Source organism: Mastigoproctus giganteus, chromosome 1 (genome assembly GCF_048544385.1).
Source record: "Mastigoproctus giganteus isolate SK-2022 chromosome 1, ASM4854438v1, whole genome shotgun sequence".
Taxonomy (NCBI): Eukaryota; Metazoa; Arthropoda; class Arachnida; order Uropygi; family Thelyphonidae; genus Mastigoproctus; species Mastigoproctus giganteus.
The window spans coordinates 157,681,047-157,694,598 of NC_143575.1; the positions used below are offsets into that span (position 1 = coordinate 157,681,047).

General features: G+C 36.2%; 1 protein-coding gene across 2 annotated transcripts in view; it reads right to left on the reverse strand.

Annotated features, from left to right (window-relative positions):
* The window catches only part of LOC150091211 (hemocytin-like), a 1,750,539-nt gene that overhangs the window by 103,089 nt on the left and 1,633,898 nt on the right, over nt 1-13,552 (reverse strand). The gene's annotated exons all lie outside the window — the stretch shown is intronic.

The window sequence follows — 13,552 nt, forward strand, 5'->3', positions numbered from 1 at the left end:
ATTCCTTGAGAGAGAGAGAGAGAGAGAATAAGAGTCAGAAGTAGAAGGGAATCACGAAGAAAGAGAAGAATGATGATATCCAGCTCAGGACCCTGGGTGTGTCAAGCCCATACTCACCAGATATGAGCCCCCTGGGGGCAAATGGGAACATAAGGGCTCAATCTATTATGTAGGTCACTAAAATATAATGTAATGTTAATTACAACTATGTATGTGGGGTTTTGTAACATGTTATTCTAACCCAGTGTTTTTCAACCTTTTTTTAATTATCTTGTAGAGGAACCTAACAATTAGGCAATTATTTTTCTTAATCGCCCCCCATGAAATTTTAAACAAGAAAATACCTTATACTTATTCTTTTTATTCAATAGGGTCCCTAAGCCTGATGCTTCTTAGCTAAATTTTCAATGTTCGGTATGATGTTAGTAAGGTTAATTCTGTCTCCTCTTAAACATATATCAATTCTGTTTCTTTTCTTTGTTAATATTTTATTTACTGAACTAAAATGACTTTCAACAATATAAGACACTGAAAAACAAAAAAGTACTTTGGCCATTTCAGACCACACTGTTGGATTTTAACCCTAGGGGCTCACATCTGGTGAGCTTGGCATACCCAGGGTCCTGAGCTGGATATCATCATCATTCTTCTCTTTCTTGATGATTCCTCTCTCTCTCTCTCTCTCTCTCTCTCTCTCTCTCTCTCTCTCTCAGGGTAATTCTGAAATTTTTTTTGGCTGGTGCAGCATAAGCCTCAGGCTTCCTTGCACCATATAGCTAATAATAATAATAATAATAATAATAATAATAAAGAAGTTTAGTTGTTTTTGATCCTCCACAACTCAGCCATTCTACCTTTTTCGAATTTATATTTGCATTCTTTGTTACATTTTAATTCAATAAGTTCTAGGTTGAACTTAACCTAGAACAAAGACCAAAGACCTTTGAATCTGGTGTTCATGATAAAATTAAAATTGCTGTTTAAACCGGACAAACGGAAAACAAATAAATTGTAGTTAACCTTTAATAAGGTAAAATAAAGCAAAAACAAACAAATTAAACAAACAAAGCTTCTGTATTTATTTGTTTGTTTTGCTTGTTTACCTTATTAAATGGTTCTAACTGCAATATATTTGTTTTCTGTTTGTCCGGTTTAAACAGTAATTTTAATCCTATCAATGAGTTCTTGAATTTCTTCACTAGCAGACTCTGCATTGTATCTAATTGGTTCTAACATCCATGGCTTCACTTCAAAAGAAAATAAATCTGAAAATCTATTTTTCTTTTCATCTTTTAAAGAACACAACTGATCTGATTAATTCTTAAGATTTATTTAAGCTTTCAAATATTTCCAGTTTTTCAGTGAAGGCTTTTAATACCCGTTTCCAGTCTATCACCATAATTAATTTTCCTTGAAGTCAGTGGCACGTTATCCTATAGGAAAAAAAGACATCTGCTTATGGCCCCGATCAGAGGGGTGGAGGCCAAAATCACTATTTCAAAAACTCATTGCAGTTTTTTACTAATATTTTTTAAATTATATTTATTGAAAACTGAACTTTCTACCTGCAAAGGTCAATGAACTTTACTTGAATATTACTTTGAAAATTATGTTTTTATTTCAAAAATCGTTTTACCAATTTTTAATGAAATTTTATATTTAGTTCTTATGTCATATAATTTGTTTGTTTTGTTGTCACAATAAAATGAAATTGAAATGTTCTTTATTAGTTTTTTCTTTAGATTGGGCCCCTCAAATTCCATTTTGCCTCCCATGAAGGTATTATGTGCCACTGCTTGAAGTTGACGTGATATTTCATTAAGATACTTCGAAAAATCCAAGCCATATAGTATATTTTGTTATGTTTACTGATCTCTTTTGTTAAATGTGTGTCTCCTTCACTTTCAAATAAACCAATTATTGTATCAAAAAGGTTTACAAATCTTGTTAGACAGTTTCCTTTCAAAAGCCATCTGACTTCTGTATGTAAAAGTAGCCTCATATACTGTTCTTCATTATCAACACAAAATTTTCTGAAAAGGCCATCATATTTGCTATGTGGCTTTATTTTATTAGTTGTTTTAATAACTATACTGAGAGATTGATAAAGAACTGGACTAATATTTTTTGCAACCAGATGATGTCAGTGCACAATGCAGTGTATTGCAAGAACTTTGGGATATACTTCCTTTAGGTTGGTTATAAACCTTTGTCTTCCAACCATGGAGGTAGCACCATCAGTGGCACAGGATACCACATTTTCCAATGGTACTTGTTTTTCATCAAACCATGTTTTTACAGCAGAAAAAATGGATGCTCCAGTACAGTCAGTTTCTATAGATTTTACAAACATTTCTTTTTGCAATTTACAATCATCAGCGAAATAACGACTGTCTGCCATTAGAAGGGTCTCATTTGTTGAGAATCCCTGTTCTAACTGATAGTATAATATTAGCTTATTATGCACCTGATGCCTGTGTGGAACCCAGACAACATTATTATTATGAGGGGTGATCATTTAATTTGCAGACTCGTGCTAGATCTTATCTTAATTTTCATCATCTGAATCTTCTGTAGATTTCTCCTTCTTGAAATACTCTCCCTTTAACTTTACACACTTTCATCACCGTTGTACTCGCACGTTAATTGCTTCTTGCAATCCATTTTTCGAAAGACTGCTAAATGCTTCCATTGTGGTTCACGGGCATTGTTGTGTCGGATGCAAAATGCTTGCCTTTCAGAACTTTCTTCAGATGGAAACAGGAAGAAATCACATGGGGCTAAGTCCAGTGAACAAGGGGGGAAGAGTGGCAAAACCTCAGCACTTATGGCAGTGATTACTGCCTGCACAATATTAGCTGTATGGGGCCTGGCATTGCCTTAATGGAGAAACCACTTCACACCAGAAGGTTCAGTCACACCAGAATATGGCAGTCCCTCCAAGACACTCATTACCATATGTTTCATTCATTTCTTTAACTGTTTTTGATGCATTTAAGCCCCATCTGACACAATAACGAATTGCATATTGCTGTTCAATCTGTATGTTCAACATGATACTTGCTTCAAAATGATCATCAGTGACACGTCGCTAAAAAAACTCTCTTCATGCAACACTAGCTCGACAAGTACTGGCATTTGCACACAGGGTCTGCTCAGTGGTAATCTGGGAGAGCACCTCTAATGGCAGTTATGTAAAGTTCGTGCAGTAAATATAAAACCTTGCACCAGTCCGCAAATTAAATGATCACCCCTCGTATTATTAGTAGTAGTGGCATATTATCCAAATAAGTAAGCTTATAAAACATTGGTCACAAAAAAAAGGGAACCCCCCCCCCCAAAACCCTACTACATCTAGGGTATAATTTCGACAATATTTATTTAGATTTCAGCAAAGCATTTGACTCAGTTATACTATTATTATTAGCCATATGGTGCAAGGAAGCCTGAGGCTTATGCTGCACCAGCCAAAAAAAAAATTTTTACTGAATTACCCAGAGAGAGAGAGAGAGAGAGAGAGAGAGAGAGAGAGAGAGAGAGAGACAGACAGAGAAGTAAAAGGGAATCACCAAAAAAAAAAAAAAAAAAAAAAAGAATGATGATATCCAGTTCAGGACCCTGGTGTGCTAAGCCCATACTCTCACCAGATGTGAGCCTGGGGTTATACATGAGTGGTTACTTTATAAGCCGGAACAGGTGGAATCACAGGGAAAATTCTTAGATGGATAGCAAGATGGCTTCAGGGAAAGAAGCAGAGGGTTGTGATAAATGGTTATATTCCTCAGATTGGGTTAATGTAAGAAGTAGGGTTCTCCAAGGATCAGTATTGGGACCACTGTTGTTTTTGATTTCCTTAAATGACATCGATGAAGGGATAGAGGGCATGATGTTTAAATTTTCAGATGATGTAAGGATCGGTAGAGTAGTTAATGATCACTGCCATGCAGAGCATTTTCAGAGTAACCTGGATAGACTTCAGGGATGGTCAGAGGATTTGCAACTATGCTTTAATTCAGCAAAATGTAAGGCCTTATACCTGGGGAATAGCAACCCCAAAATAACTTATATACTCGGTGGAGTTGAATTAAAGTCTGTAATGGGAGAAAGGGTCTTGGGAGTTACAATACGATAAGACACAAAGTTCTTCGAGCATTGTAGACAGGTTGCAAGGAAGGCCCACGATATCCTATCAATGATTTATCAAACATTTGCTAGTAGAGATAAGGATGTCATAATCCCATTATACAAGGCTATTGTTAGACCACACTTGGAATACTGTGTTCAGGTATGGAGACTTCACCTAAAAAAAGATGTCAAGCTTCTTGAAAGGGATCCAAAGGCGGGTAACTCGCTTGGTGAGATCGGCAAAAGGGCGTCCATATGTGGAAACACTTTGAATATGTGGGTTGCACAGCTTGGAAGCTAAGCACCTTAAAGGAGACTTGATTGAGGGTGATTAAGGCTCTGGGAGGCAAAAGTAAAATGAATGAGGATGAAATTTTTATTGTTATAAATGATTCTAGAACTAGGGGCCATAAATTCAAGTTACAGAGGGAGAAGTTTAGTCTGGATTGCAGGAAGTTTAATTTTAGTCAGTGAGTTATAAATTCCTGGAATAAGTTACCTACATGGGTGGTCGGGACTGACAGTTTGGGGAAATTCAAAGGTCAGCTGGACATACGGGAGGAGGGAAATGAAATGCATAGGTTGTTTATTTCCTTTTCTTTTATTATTTATTATATACTATTTTAACTTTTTTTTTTGGCTGGTGTAGCATAAGCCTTAGACTTCCTTACACCATATGGCCAATACTAATACATTACCTGTCCATTCAATCCAATAATTTGTCTGCTTCTTCCTTGAATTTATTCCAAATGACACTTCCACAACGACAAATGGAAGTTTGTTCCAACAATCAACTACCTGCTGGCTGAAGGCAAACCTCCACACATCTATTCTGAAACCATCCTTTCTCAGCTTGAATTTATGCCCTCTCATGTGTGTGTGTGTGTGTGTGTAGTCTGCGCAAAAGGAAAAATGCCACCAGCATAGAGCTTCTCAATCAATTCAAAGTCAGAAACACCTCAATCAATCACCTCATAGGTGTCTAATCTCCAGAAGTGGCAATTTGCAGAACTGAAGCCCGTCTTGGTAATACTACAATTTCATTCCCTTTACTAATTTTGTTGCTCTTCTCTGCATCCATTCCAGCAGACCCACAACCTTCCTAAAATGAGGCCTCCAGGCCTGTATGAAGTACTCAAGATGCGGTCTAACTCCTACAGTATATTGGAATACTGTATCTCCATATTCCAATATGCAATGGGATAATCATTTCCTTATTTCTGCTAGTAAAGTTCTTGTATATCAGTGTTTCTCACCGTTTTTTTTAATTATCACATCCTAAAGAGCTTTTTTAGACAATTTTTTTTATAATTGCCGCCCCCATGAAATTTAAGCAAGAAAATACTTTATACTTTTTTTATTCAATGGGATCTTTGAGCCTGATGCTTCTTAGCTAAAAGTTCAATGTTCGGTATGAGGTTAGTAAGTTTAATTCTAATGTCTCCTCTTGAACATATATCAATTCTGTTTCTTTCCTTTGTTAATATTTTATTTATTGAACTAAAACCACTTTCAACCATATAAGATGTTGAATTAAAAAGTTTAGTTGTTTCTGATCCCATAACTCAGTCATTCCACCTTTTTTGAATTTATATTTGCATTCTTCGTTAGATTTTAATTCAATGAGTTCTTGAATTTCTTCACCAGCAGACCCAGCATCACATCCAGTTGGATCTAACATCAATAGCTTCTTTTCAAAAGAAAATAAATCTGAAAATCTATTTTTAATTTCACCTTTTAAAGATCACAAATCATCTGAATAATTCTTAAGATCATTCACTATGAGATTCATTGATTTTAGCTAACTATACCATGAAATTGTTTTCTCATTAATTGCTTTCAAATATTTCCAGTTTTTCAATGAAGGCTTTTAATATCAGTTTGCAGTCTATCACTGTAATTGATTTCCCTTAAAGTTGAAGTGATACTTCATTAAGTTTTCGAAAAATTCAAGTGTATAGTATACAGTGTGATTCAGGAGGAATAGTAAATATTTTGGAGGTTATAGTATTGATTATTCTGAGTAAAAAAGTTCATATAAACATATGTCCAATTCTCAATGGATATAGAGATACATCTGTTTGAAACTGGTACGCACAAAAACCATTATGAGAAGTATTAAAGAATGATAAATGACTTATTGTTTGTATTTATTGACTTTTTGAATGATACAAAACATAAATAATCGAAAATTTTTTTTTTTTTTTTTTTAGGCGCCTCCGTAGCCAGGTGGGAAGGAGCAGCAGTGCATAGCACACGCTTCTTGATTAGACCGGGGTTCGAGCCCGTCACCACCAAATATGGAGGATGCGGAAGGTCAGGGAATGACCACCGCATATCCCGGAGCAATATGGCCTTAGTTGCTAATGCTCCTAAAAACCAAAACAACAAACAAACAAATCGAAATTTTTTTTACAATTTCATAATAAATGTTTGAAAATACCACTGCCAACCTCAATGCGGTTGAGGTTGGCAGTGGTATTTTCTGATGGCGTGTTGTTTTTCTGAGGTCATCTTGGCGTTTCTTTATGTGGGCAGCAGTATTCAAAATGTGAGCAAGCAATTCGTCTCTTATATTCACTTTTCTTTGTATACGGACATTTCATCCATCCTCACTAGGGCTTACAATAACGGTATCCCGAATACCGGTAATTTTTTTCCAGTATTCAAATACCAGTATTGATGCAAAAATACCAGTTTTTCGGTACTAATTTAAAAAAAAAAAGTTTATAATTTAATGATATAAAGGTTATTAAATCACCTTTATGTGATTATGGGCACCTCCGTAGCCAGGTGGGAAGGAGCAGCAGTGCGTAGCACAAGCTTCTTGATTAGACCGGGGTTCGAGCCCGTCACCACCAAATATGGAGGATGCGGAAAGGTCAGGGAATGACCACCGCATATCCCGGAGCAATATGGTCTTAGTTGCTAATACTCCTAAAAAAAAAACCAAATAAATAAATGTGATTATGATGTCCTTATCTCTACTAGAAAATGTTCGATAGGACACCATGCAACACTGCAACCTGTCCATAATTCTCGTACAACTTCATGTCTGACCGTATCGTAACTCACAAGTCCTGTTCCTCCACTACTGACTTTAGTTCAACTCCACCAAGTGTATAAGTTATTTTGGAGTTGCTGTTCCCCAGGTGTAAGACCTTGCATTTTGCTGAATTAAAGCATAGCTGCCACTTTTCTGACCATCCTGGAAGTCTATCTAGGTCACTCTGAAGAAGCTCTGCTTGGCGGCAATCATTAACTACTCTACTGATCTTTACATCATCTGCATCACACCCTTCATAGATGTCATTTAAGATAATAAAAAACAACAGTGGTCCCAAACATTTAAGACAAACATTATCTAGTACAGTGCATAATTTCTCTCCTGGAAAAGAAAGATATCTTATTGCAAATCAAAATACCTTCTCAGCTCTACAGGAATTTGCCACACAGGTTTTCAATAGACGACGTGGATTGCTGAGCTGACTTCCATACTCAACAAAACTACTTTTTTTTTTTAATAATAATTATTATTTTAACATTTTATCTACTTAATTTATTATTATTATCTTTTATTTATTATTTATTTTCTTTATTTTCTTTCTTTATTTATTTATTATTATTTTATTTTATTTATTTATTTATTTTTAAACGTAATAATATTTTGTCCATTAAATTTTTTTTTTTTTCTAGCCCCTTAGGGGGCACTATTCGCTGGTCTCCAGTTTATTAGAGACGGGATTTTAAACTGCTTGTACCCAGATTTGGGCTTCCTGGGTATGGGAACTGCTGGCATCCATTGCTATTACACTTTCTGCAATGGATGTGGGATTCTTTGTGGTATTCACTACCATACGTGATTATAGGAGACTGCTGCACCCATAAGACTTGCGCTTATTTCTATGGGTGCTTGAAATATTACATTTAGTTTAGTAGGTGTATAGTTGGGCCCGCCTTCTCGTGGCGTGGATGGGTACTGGAAGCAGCCTTCCTGGTAGAAAATTGGCCAGAAACAGCTAAACAACACACACTATGCAAACATAACACTACACTCATTTCTGGCCATTGTATAGAGTCTTGTATATCATCACAGAGAACCATGGCAGAGATTAACGTTTAGGGGCCGCCTTGCATAAGACACAACACATGTTAGTTAGTTATTTTGGTTTTTAGAAGCATTAGCAATTAAGGCCATATTGCTCCGGGATATGCGGTGGTCATTCCCTGACCTTTCCGCATCCTCCGTATTTGGTGGTGACGGGCTCGAAACCCGGTCTAATCAAGAAGCGTGTGCTACGCACTGCTGCTCCTTCCCACCTGGCTATGGAGGCGCATACACAACACATGTCCATACGACAGTTGTCCCAATACTGATCCTTGGGGAACCCTGCTTCCTACATTAACCCAATCCGAGGAATAACCATTTATCACAAACCCCCCCCCCCCACCTGGTGCCCTCAAGCCATCGTGCTATCCATCTAAGGATTTTCCCTATGATTCCAACCTGCTCCAACTTATAAAGTAACTGCTCATGTTGGACGAGTCAAATGCTTTGCTGATATCTAAATAAACAATGTCGAAATTATTCTCTAAATCCAGCTCACGATTGATCATCAAAATGGCTAACCAGATTTGTTAAACATTATTTTCCCTTTACAAAACCATGCTGCATATTCTACAGAATTCCATTTCCATCTAAATGATCCCGAATTCCACCCTTGATCCCTACTACTGAAATTAGACTCGCCGGTCGGTAATTTCCCATTACACTCCTAGAACTGCCTTTTTGTTACAATTTACACCAATCCAACGGAATCTCTCCTGAGTCCAGATGCTCTCATAATTAGCCTTAATGGTTCAATGCATTCACTTTCCACCTCCTTTAAGATTACAGAGTATATGTCATCAACCACAGGAGCCTTACTCGCCTGTGGGTGCAAAAGTTTTCTCATTAAATCAACATGTGGTATTTGAACATCATTAATTACATTTTTCTTGATTTCACTCCCATAATTTCTCATTGACGTGAAGGGTTTTTCTTCTGTAAATATTGAAGCAAAGTAACTGTCAAGTTCATCTCCAACATCAGTTGGGGTATCTAATACTATCCCATGCAATTATATATGCATCCGATCTGATTTATCCTTCTCTTCTTTGCATTTATATATGTGAAGAATTCCTTAACTGCAGTCTTTGCTCTCTTCTTTATTTCTTATCCTGACTCCTTGCTCTCTCTCAGACTTAGTAAAGATACTATAGTGAAAATAAAATGCTGAATAAAACGTCTTTCTCCTTCAGAAAATGATGAACATAATTCAACCTTGGAAGACCAACATGGAACAGAACATCAGTGTTTTGCAAATTGTTTCCAAAATAAGAAATTGCCTGATTCCAATGAGGTTTTAAAAGATGAACTTGAGTCAGAAATTAATGAAATACTTTTAACTATTCTTGCTAAAAAAGTTCAAAGCCTAGAAAATATGGACTGAGATCATCTACAATTATCTCAGTACAATAGTACCAGAATAGAATCCGAAAGGGCGTTTTCTGTCCCTAATCAAATACTGTATATATACCAAAATTAGATCCATTTAAAACGATCATACTATTGGTTGTTTATGTTTCTCAAGAGCTCACTTTATTCAGACAGGTAGTGTGGATGCTTAAACATAACTAAACTTTGCAGTAACAATATGTATTTTTTGTTTTTAGAATAACTGTATTTTTAATGATTTTTTTCAGAATATTTATTATTGCAATAAGTGCTTATTTAAAACTTGAATTCTAGTAATTACAGTACTTGTTTTTTCCTTATTTTTTTCCACCTAACTGTCATCAAAATTTATTGACAAAAATGTTTGTTTTTGGAATACCAGTATTAATACCGGTATCCCGGTTTCATAAATTAAAAATATCGAAATACCGGTACGTATTAAGATTTTGACCAGTATTGTAAGCCCTAATCCTCACAAACAAAAATCTAATGGAGTGAAGGTTGGAGAACTGAGGCTGATGCATCATTCAGGGAAAGTTCGATTTAGATATTGTGTCACCAGACGTGTATAATGTGCAGGAGCTCTGTCATGCTGAAAGTACATACCAATCCTTGTAGTCAAGGGAACATCCTCAAATAGTAGTAGAAATTCGTTTTGAAGAAATTTTAAATGGGTCCTGTAAGACGATTCTGTAGCACAACAGGTCCAATCAACTGATTGTCAATGATACTGCATCACATGTTTACAGAGAAGCAACATTGAAAATTTGTTTCTACAGTGGCATGTGGATCTGACCACCTATGAGAGTTATGGGTGTTGTTGATACCATCACAGGTGAAAGTAGCTTCATCGCTAAACAGTATTAATTGAATTAATCGGAAATTAGCATTTACCTACCGACAAAATTCCAATCGCTGAGCGTTGTCTCCTGGTTGAAGGTGTTGCACCTGCTCTATGTGAAATGGATACAAGCCATGCTCATGTAATGTTCACCATACTCTTGTCTGTGGAACATGTAGAATTTGTGTGCTAACAGTAAGACTATGTTTTACAGACTGAAGAATGTGTTCTATTTCATCCACATTTTGTTCATTTGCACATTCAGAAGAAATATGAGTGCCGGGAACTGTACCAGTCTCACACAGTTGGGTGTAAATACTAGTAAAAGTTCTTGAATCCGGTATTCTGCGGTTAAGAAACTGTCAAAGGTATTCTCTACAAGCAGCAATAGAACTTCCACCAGAAAAAACTGTAGACAAAAACTATATCGGCATATTCAGCATGTGTGAAGATGTGCAGCATTCTTAACAACACTTCTAACACCAAACAGCATCAGGTTGTAACAGCTTCTTGGTCATATTTGATTCAGGCATGCCAGTTTCAAACAGCAGTATCTCCGTATCCATTGAGAATTGGGCACATGTTTATACGAACTTTTTTATTCAGAATAATGGATACTATAACCTCACAAAATATTTACTGTTCCACTTGAATCACCCTGTATGTTGTTTTTGTGTTTGCTGATCTCGTTTGCTAAATCTGTGTCTCCTTCGCTTTCTAAAAAAACTAATTATTGTATCAAAAAGATTTACAAATCTTGTAAACTGTACCAGTCATAATGGTGCATAATGCAGTGTATTGCAAGAACTTCGGGACATACTTCCTTTAGGTGAACTATAAAACCTTTGTCTTCCAACCATGGAGGTAGCACCATCAGTGGCACAAGATACCACATTTTTCCAATGGTACTTGTTTTTCATCAAACCATGTTTTTACAGCAGCAAAAATGGATGCTCTAGTACAGTCAGTCTCTATAGATTTTACAAACATCTCTTTTTGCAATTTACAAACATCATCAAAATAATGACCATATGCCATAAGAGGGCCTTATTGTCAGTAACTATGGGTTCATCAATCTGAATAGACAATTTTCTCATTTTTAGTTTGTCAATTAACTGCTCTTCAATGTTAACTGACATCTCATCGATTCATCTTCGATTGAATCGTTGCTATATATATGCTATTAAAATACTGGAAGGATTTTGATGCATCACTATTGAAATTACAGCCTCAAATGCGATTCATATAAAAGTCTTAGCAACTGTAAAAGACTCACTACCAGTTTTTGCAATTTTATAAGATGCAATCATTCCAATGTCATTTGTTAGTGTATTCTTCTTAAATAAGGAAGTAACAGTGTTACATTGCTCAAAATTCTGTTTTAAATTTTTAAAATATTCAATATGTTTACCAACTTTATCAGGATGTTTCCTTTTTAAATGATCTAAAAGTCTTGATGGTTTCATAGCCTCATTTGAAAAAGAATTATTACACATAAGACACATAGGCTGTCTTGAGTCGAATGGGCTTGCAATAAAACCATAAGCTAGATATTCATCCATAATGTTGACACTTCTTTTTGGCACTTGCCATGATTGATGATGGGTTGAATAATTACAAAGAATTAAATAATAAAATATAAACTATTTTTATTTAATTCTCATAGCCCATGTCATTCACAAAAGCACTGTGGATCAAAAATAAACAACTTCCACAAGGAAACAATAAACCAATACTAATTTTCACTTAGAAAGTAGAAACAACAGACTGAAACATTTCCTCATCCCATCCATGCCTCATATATTAACCAATGAAACAAAAAATAAATAAATATCCACACCATGCCTGCCATGCTGCCCCAGATGGTGGAAAGGCACAAGCATCAAGGATTGCAGAAATATTACCTCTGAAAGCATTTAATGCCTATGAAAAGTAAAGGTGGTTGAATTAAATCACATCCACTATCTTCCTTTTACCAAATTTCTCACTCGCTCACTCCTAATATAATATATCTATATGCTAAAAACCAGTTGTCTCAGGGGAAAAGAAAACCCAATGAGAGAAATTAAATATTACGGAATAAGATGTCGTTGGGTAGGGTTGAACTTTGAAGGGCCACAATCCATTGTCATACCCATGATTTTTTTGCCCCCCAAAAACCAATTTTGCCCCCTTGGGGCGATATTGCCCCCATTGAGAATCCAATTGTATATCATAGACTTGCCATGATTGACTCCATTCAATGCCTCCTGTGGTCTTCCGTCAAAAGGATGTCAGAAGGATTTTGACGAACCTTGATGCTAAGAAAGCTCCAGGTCCCAATGGTACTTCTCCATTTGTTCTCAAAACCTGCGCTCATGACCTTATTCCTGTTCTTTTCCACCTTTTTTCACTTTCTTATTCCAAAGGTGTTTTTCCTTCTGCTTGGAAATTTGCTCATATCCAGCCAGTTCCTAAAAAGGGTGACAAATCCCTCCCATCCAATTGCAATTACTTCTACTCTTTCTAAAGTAATGGAGAAGTAATTGCAATTGAAATTAACCGCCAACTCTTAAGCAACCTAGAAACTTTCCGTCCGATCAACGATCGCCAGTATGGATTCCATCAGTGTCGAATCACTGGTGATATTCTGTCTTGTGTTACCCATTTATGGACTAATTCAATGGAAATGTTTGGTGAAACACAAGGAGTTCCTCTTGATATCTCAACGGCTTTTGATCATATTTGGCATAAAGGTCTTCTAAACAAGCTTCCATCTTATAGTTTGCCAATTGTTTTTAGTAATTGGTTATCCAGTTTTCTCTCTGATCGCTCACTGAGGGTGATGGTAGATGGCTCTCTGTCTTCTAACTTCTCCACTAATGCCAGTGTCCCCAAGGTTCAATTCTTTCCCTCACTCTTTTCCTCTTGTATATTAATCACCTTCTTCCATTGACTGGAAATCCTATCCATAGTTTTGCTGATGATAGCACATTGCAATCCACTTCCAATTTTGAGAAACCTTGTCCTGCTCAATCAGCTGGAACTTCTCGAAAATCTGCTATCAATTTTTTAAATGCCAATCTCCAGGTAATTCTCCAGTGGGGAAA